Raw genomic sequence first — 7,604 nt, forward strand, 5'->3', positions numbered from 1 at the left:
TAGCTCACGGGCTGCTGCTCACCTGCCTACTCACCCACGGCCTGTGCTAAGCAAGTGTAGTAGTACATCTCACGTGCCTGTTTGGCTGCTTTCTTTTACACATAGAGCCCATTTTGCATTCATTACCAGGGTTTGCAAGTACAAAAACGCATGCGGTATTCTAGTACCTTCTACAAGTTTTCCACCTCTTACAATTGTACGTTCTTTGATTAATTCACCCATCCTCCTAATGGATATACATTAAAAAAACCCCACCCTACTAACACCACAGTCACTCCCCAAACCTTGTGAGACAGGAGGAGCTGGTATCCTGCTGAACAGCCAGCCTTGCCTCTTTTGAACCCCTGAAGGAACCAAGTCCCAAACCTTAGGGTTTTCTCCTGAAAATGCAGCTCCTTGGGGACCAGTGACTGCTACTCTGGGCCACCTGGTTGGCACCACAGGGACAAACACAGAGGATGTGGCCACATCACCCAAACCCCTGCCTCAAAGAGAAGCCACAAAAACACTGGAAAATTGTAAAATCATAGAATTGTTTAGGTTGGAAAAGACCTTTAAGATCATCAAGGCCAATGGTTAACCCAGCACTGCCAAGCTCACCACTAAACCATGTCCCCAGGCACCACATCTCCCCGGCTTTTAAATCCCTCCAGGGATGGGGACTCAGCCCCTGCCCTGGGCAGCCTGGGCCAGGGCCCGACAGCCCTTTGGGGGAAGAAGTTTTTCCCAATACCCAACCCAAACCTGCCCTGGCGCAGCTTGAGGCCGTTCCCTCTCGTCCCATCGCTTGTTCCTGGGGAGAAGAGACCGACCCCCCCCGGCTCCAGCCTCCTTTCAGGCAGTCGCAGAGAGCGATGAGGGCTCCCCTCAGCCTCCTCTTCTCCAGGCTGAGCACCCCCAGCCGCTCCTCCCCAGCCTTGGGCTCCAGACCCTTCCCTGATGATCTATCCTTAGCTGTAATTCAGTCCGTGGCTGTGAGGTGCCTGCCATGGAAGCGCTTTTTCTCTTCCCACTGGGTGATGGGGGTCACCCATGGCCTTCCTCACCCATGGCCTTCCTCACCCGCCTCGGCCTCCCGCCGCACCTCTGCTGCAGCTGGAAGCTGGTGTTTCCGCAGTCCCTCCTGCGCTGCAGATGCCCTCACCTCAAGGCACACGAGGGCACCTGTAAAACAGAAAACGGCTGCTCTCGTCCTGCAAAAAAGCCCATCAATACCGCGCTGTATCGGGGTAACTCTGATTTACTGGGGAAAAAAGCGTCAGTGCTGTCCTAGCAGTTTTTCCTTACGGGTTGTCACTATTTGCCGCCTGCCCCGGCAGCGCCGGGGGGACCCAGCCCCGGCCCGGCCGCCCCCGGGAGCGGACCGGGCCTGCGCCGCGCCGGGCCTGCCGCCAGGGGACACCCCGCCTCCGCCGCACGGCCCTGCCCGCCAGCCCCGGGCCCTGCTGCGGCCCCGGCTGCCCCCCTTGCCAGTCCCCGCTGTGTGGCACCCTGGGGAGATGACAGACGGACGCACAGACAGACCCCCATGACCAAAATCTCAGCCCCGGGCGCAGCGCCCGAGCCGGAGGGACCCCCGCCCCGCCATGCTGCGCCTCTGGGCTGGATGGGGCCCGGCGAGGAGGGAGATGGGCATGGGAACGGAGGGGCACCCCGGCGTGGGGGTGGGCAGGCGGCTGGGGCTGCCCTGGGGGCGAGGGGACGGGGATGGAGACCCTGGGGCCTCAGGAGGGGGTGAGGTGGGCCCAGGTTGGGGGCTGGCTGCTGGGGCCGCAAGCAGGGCTGGTTGGGAGCTCTGGGGCCAGCAAACAGGGCTACTGGCATTGCCAGGCTCTGTGGGTGCTGGTACGGAAAGCTGTAAGTTAGCTTGTGGTAAGGGGGGTTAACGAGCCCAGGCTGAGGGCTGTCTTTCCTGCTTCAGAAAAACATGATACAACTTTCCAAACCCAACAGCTTTGGCCCATGCAGCAGGAGGAATCTGCAAGGGGCTGCCCAGGTCGTCAGGCAGAGCACACCGCGTTTGGGTGGCTGCGCTTGCCCAGCGTGCAAGGCACGGGGAGAGAAGGTGCTGGCAGAGCCTCGGGGATGCTGCAGGGCAGAGTCCCACCTCGCTCCTGTAGCCCTTGCGATGAGGGGGTGTACGCACCCGGGAAGGGCTCCCTGCTCCGGAGACAGCTCTGGACCTGCCAGCGGGTGGCACGGGGTCCTGCACCTCCGTGGCAGCAGAGCTGGGCTGGTGGCTCTGAAAAATGGAAAAGCCATAAAGGAGTGTTTAAATGAGAAGCTGAAGGAAAGTCAGTGGGTGTAGAAATTCAGGCTTGCACCACTTGTGAGGAGGATGTGGCCAGTGTCCAGGGAAAGAGCAGCAGGGAAATGAGTGATGCAGCTGCAATAAATAAAGTGAGTTTGACCGTGTACAGTACTGGCAGACCCACAGGAACATTATCAAGCAAGGGCAAAACGTAAAGGTGCTTCTGTCCCTATACCAGAAGCTTAAAAAAATAAGATAATGGCCAGGCTTCCCGATTGCCCTGAATGACAACCCCGGTGCCGATTTCTCAAGATGGGAGAACCGGGATTCAAACAGGAAAAACATAGAGCCGGGACTGTGTTACTGACCCCTGATCAGGATAAAGGTAATGACCAGCAAATATAAAATGAGATTAGAGAAACTAGCCAGCTCGGTGATCCATCAGGAAGAAAAAAGTGGGTTTGGGTACGGTAATGAGCCTCCTGGAGCATGCCGTGCTGGAAGCGGTGCGGAGGGCTGCTGCTGCGGGCTGGGTGGGGAGCGGTGCGCAGGACCTGCTTCACAAGGTGTTTGTGGGAGAGCTGTTCTCGGCGAGTGACTGCAAAACAACCAATTTAATGCTGTAGTGGGAGAGAGCACACCAAATAAATCCAGCGTCCGGCTCTACAATTTCAAGAAAGGGAACTATGAAAAAATAAGGTGATTAGTCAATAACAACAAAATGAAAAGGAACAGAGAGAAAGCAAGGAGCCTGCAAGCAGTCTGGAGGCGATTAAAAAAACGCTCTATTAAAGCCCAAGTAAAACATGTGCCACAACTCAAAAAGAACTAAGAGGTCCTAAAAAACATCCCGCCTGACTCACTGCTAAGGTTAAGGAGGTATCACAGGGAGAAGGTCAGCGTTTTAAAAGTGGAAAGCTTTCCCACATGAGGAGGAAAAGGAAAACCCATAAAACAAAGTAAAGTGTAGACAGAAAATTAAAAGAGCTAAAAAAGAGCATGAAGATCTCCTTGCAAAGATCTTTAAAAAGAAAGTTTCTTTAAATATATCAGAAGGAAGACGCTGGCTAGGGAGCCATTGCCCAACACAAAGGTGCAATAGGGCACCGAGGAGGACAAGGCATGCCAAGGCAGCTCAGGCACAACTGTGTGTTGGTCTCCACTGCTGCAGGAATTGGGAGATCCTCACGCCCAGTTCATTCTGGCAGCCCATCAGAGGAACTAGACCAAATGGCTGCTGTACCGGAGGACTAGCAGGTCGCTAGCGTAGCTCCCACCTGCAAACCAAGCTCTGGAAGGGGACCCTGGGAGCCGCAGGGGTGAGCATCCCCTCTGTCCCTGCTGGGGTGGTGGGGCCGGGGTGATCATCCCCTCTGTCCCTGCTGGGGCCATGGGGTCCGGGTGAGTGTCCCCTCTGTCCCTGCTGGGGCCGTGGGGTCTGGGTGAGTGTCCCCTCCGTCCCTGCTGAGGCCGTAGGGCCGGGGTGAGCGTCACCTCTGTCCCTGCTGGGGCCGTGGGGTCCGGGTGAGTGTCCCCTCCGTCCCTGCTGGGGCGGTGGGGCTGGGGTGAGCGTCACCTCTGTCCCTGCTGGGGCCGTGGGGTCCGGGTGAGCGTCACCTCCCTCCCTACTGGGGCCGGGATGATCATCTCCTCCATCCCTGCTGGGGCCGGGGTGAGCATCCCCCTCCGTCCCTGCTGGGGCGGTTGGGTCTGCACCAGCAGCGAGCCCCCGGGCAGACAAGCGGCTGGGAAAAAGCCAGCAGGCACAGCTGCCGAAGAGGGAAAGGCTGCCTTGCCAGCGTGCTGGGACTCTAGGAAAACATCAGTATGCACACGGATGGGAAGAACCCAACAGACGGAACAGCTGGACTTTTTCAAAAGGATTTTGGCAAAATGATTTTTAAAAACTTACATCGCCATAGGATTGAAACCTAGTTAAAAGATATTCCTACCTTGTAGGTAGCGAAGCGCAGGCTTTAACAGACAGTTTTTGAGGACAAATGAGATTCAGCAATGAGGTTGTCCAAGACTCTCTGCTGCTCTGGTTTTATTCAACATCTTCATTTGTGGCGTTGGGAAGGGAATGAACAGCAAAATCTCCAGGTTTGTGGATGATGCTAAGCTCTTTTGGGAAATAAAATATTTTGCCGCTGACAAAAGGGCTCCAGAAAACCTTGCAAAGCTGAGCAAGTGGGCAAAAAGGGCAGGTGGGGTGGATGTGCCAGGGGCCTCTGGAAGCTATCTGGGGTGAGTGTGGGTCAGAGGAGCCCTGAGCCAGGTGAGCTAGCTGCCTCCGTCGTCCTCTAACTGTGTCCCCACTCTAAATTCTCTTTTTCTCTCCCCTGAGGCTGAGACCTCATAAGACTAGAGGATACAGAAATGCTTGAGGCAGTGATAAATCTTCTTTAGTGGGCTTTTATTTCCTTTTCTTTCACAATATTTTCTTTAGTTTCCTAGCCAAATTTTTTCTAAGGAAAGATTTCTGACTTCCTTTGAGCCACAGCTCAACATCTGTCCACATTGGGGGCTGAAGTAATACACTGTTAAGGGGTTTTGATGTCAAGCCCAAAACCCCACCAGGGATTTATGCAGCTCTCCCCTTTCCTCCCTCCTCCTCTTCAAACAGCCTTTCATTTGCTCTCACTAATTGTGCTGTCATGCCTTTCTTTTTTCCCCCGGTTGTGCAGACAGCCTTTCATGCAGACAGGTTTCGGTGACAGATGCCTGTGCCATGAGCTTTCCGAGGAGGCGGGTTGCGCTGCAGAGCGTGCGCATCGTCTGAACGCGCCAAGCCGCGCTGAAATGATCCAGGCACCCATCCAGCCCGGGGACGGATTAGGCAGTGGCTTCCCTACCCCCCTCCCCAAGTTGCTGCTGGATAATCGGTGCCGGTGGGGAGAGCCCCGCCAGCCCCAGCCCACCCACAGACACCACTCGATCCTCTAAATGGGCAGGAAAATATTATCTAAGCATCTCTTGGGAAATGGAAGGGGAGAGCCTTCAGGAAGATTCAGGCTGGGGACGAGGACGCTGCAAAGCTCGGCGTCCCAGGGGAGGTGGCTGTGGGTAAGAGGAGCGCGGCCAGGATGGGGGGCATTACATGGGGTTGAACGGAGCTGTTCTGGGCTGTGCGGCCTTCCTCAGGCATCCCCAGCCAGAGCCGGATGGTGGGTGTGAAGATCCGTGCTTTTGATGACTTGCATGAAATTGTGAAACCAGGCTTGGGGCTGGGGACCGCGTAAATAAACCTGCTGAAATGGAAACCTGCTCTCAGGCCTTGCCAACACAAGGAGAACGACACTTTTGAGCAGCTACCAGACCTGAAGGCATCTGGGACACAACCAGAAGCTAATCCTGGAGAGGCTCAAAGCTTGAATTTCCTCAAAGTTGTGTTTGTGCCCAGGGAAGACTCTGTCGTTGGCAGGAAGACTGGGATAACGGTTGGACTCGATGATCTTAAGGGTCTTGTCCAACCTTAACGATTCTGTGATTCTATGATATAGCAAGTGGGGCACTGCACAACTCAAGTATATAGATGATCCTTATCCTGGTATCTCTGTTTTCCAGCTCTCCTTTTGGACAGAGGATAGGGAGGACAGTGAAGGGCTAGCCCGGACCATCGGCCAGCTCACAGAGAGCTCCTTGGAGGGGGCTGGGTGCCCAGTTTGGGGACCTCTGCAGACCTGCCCAGGTCCTCTCTTGCCCCGTCCCCGCCGGGTGCCTGTCGGATGCCCCGGCAGCCCCGCACCCCTCCTGGTGCTCCCCAGGTCCCCGTCCCCTCCTGCTGCAAAGGAAATAGCTGCAAAAGCCACATCCCTGTGGTCTGTGCTATGGGGTCAACACTATGCCAGAACCAGAGAGGGACGCGAACTAGATGTTTATCCCTTCTTTATCTGATTATGATTTTTTCCTTGTGTTTTAAATGCTTGTCTGCAAAGATTTCCGAGAGAGAGAGAAGCATTTTATCTGTCCCAGGGTCTGCAGACCCGCACAGGGCCGGGCTGGGGGGCGGCAGGGTCGGGGCACTCAGCACTGAATTGCAGGAGGTTTTCAGTGAAGTTACGGTGCGGTGTCAGGGTGGACTTTTTAAAAACACTGACGAGCCAGCCCCCACTCTTTACATGTGCTCCTGCGCTGTAGTCAAAATCTGAACGATGTAAGAAATAAGTACAAACCTTGGCTTGTTATTGCTGGTCCAGACTGACTTCAGAAACCAGCTCGTACACAGGCGATGTGAAGTTTGGGGGTGCATGCACCACCTCCAAGTCCTCAAGCTCCAGCCGCGGTAACGTGATCTAGGTGAAGACTGAAAACAGAGCGAAGTGTCAGTCCCTGCTGCAAACACTCCCACAGCTCAGCAGCGAAGCGTGGGGATGGGGGTCCGCGTCGCTCTTGTGCATGTGAAGGCAGCAAGCTCAAGGACTGGATCCCGCTTAGTCGCTGCTTGGAGGGATACAGGGCTGGATGAAAGGAGCCAGGATACGTGAAATACGATAACTGGAAAAAATACAAACCAGAAGATGGGCTGTTTAATGCACTACAGATCCAGCAAAATAACCAGAGCTGAACAAAAAACATTCCTCATATAGGAACAAAGCTACCGGCTCGAGCCGGGGAGAACCTGGAAGGCGAAGGGTGTGTTGGGATGCGCTTTGTTAGCTATGTGTCTCCAGGCGCTGCGTGGATCAGACCCAGGCCCAGGGTGCAGCGGGGGCTTTCTCCTTTCACTGCATCCCTCCTGGCCTCTCCGAAGGGCTCCTTCCAGCACAGGCACCTTCAAGCTCCCTGTGTTTGGTGTCTGTGGCTTGCAACCTTGTTCTTCCTGCTCTACCTGGCCTTCTTGCTACTGCTTCTGCCCCTGGCCTCAGCTCCTCCAGCCCTGAGGTCTTCCCTCTGCTTATTAAATCAGCAGAAGGAGAGTCACTGTCACTTTTAATCATAGGAGTAAAGCAGGGACAGAAAAGTAAGGTCCCCCAAAGACCAGGACGCTGAATGAGTTGCTCTGATAGGTCATGCACCCAGAAAAGCCTCTTGTCCATATGGAGACAAGCTGCCTTGGGATGGGCTGAGTGAGACCTCAGGAGCAGTACTGGGCAATGCAGAAACCACCACTCTGTCCCTGGGCCTACTGGCGCAAATTCAACCTCTGGATAAGCAGTAATCACATAATTACCTTTACTGGGGAGTTTTTCCAGTTGTCTCCAGGTAGTTTTGAGCCGCTGAGCTGAGCTCTCCCCACTGGGAATCGTTTACTCCTTGCCACGATGGCAGGAGCTGCAAGGAGCTGGCAGTTGTCAGGAGCCGTTTCCCCTTGGAAAGGTCCCCTGCGAGGGTCCGGGGGAAATCACCGCGC

Source organism: Nipponia nippon, unplaced genomic scaffold (assembly GCF_047370975.1).
Source record: "Nipponia nippon isolate SJK-2023a ecotype South Korea unplaced genomic scaffold, ASM4737097v1 scaffold_13, whole genome shotgun sequence".
NCBI lineage: Eukaryota > Metazoa > Chordata > Aves > Pelecaniformes > Threskiornithidae > Nipponia > Nipponia nippon.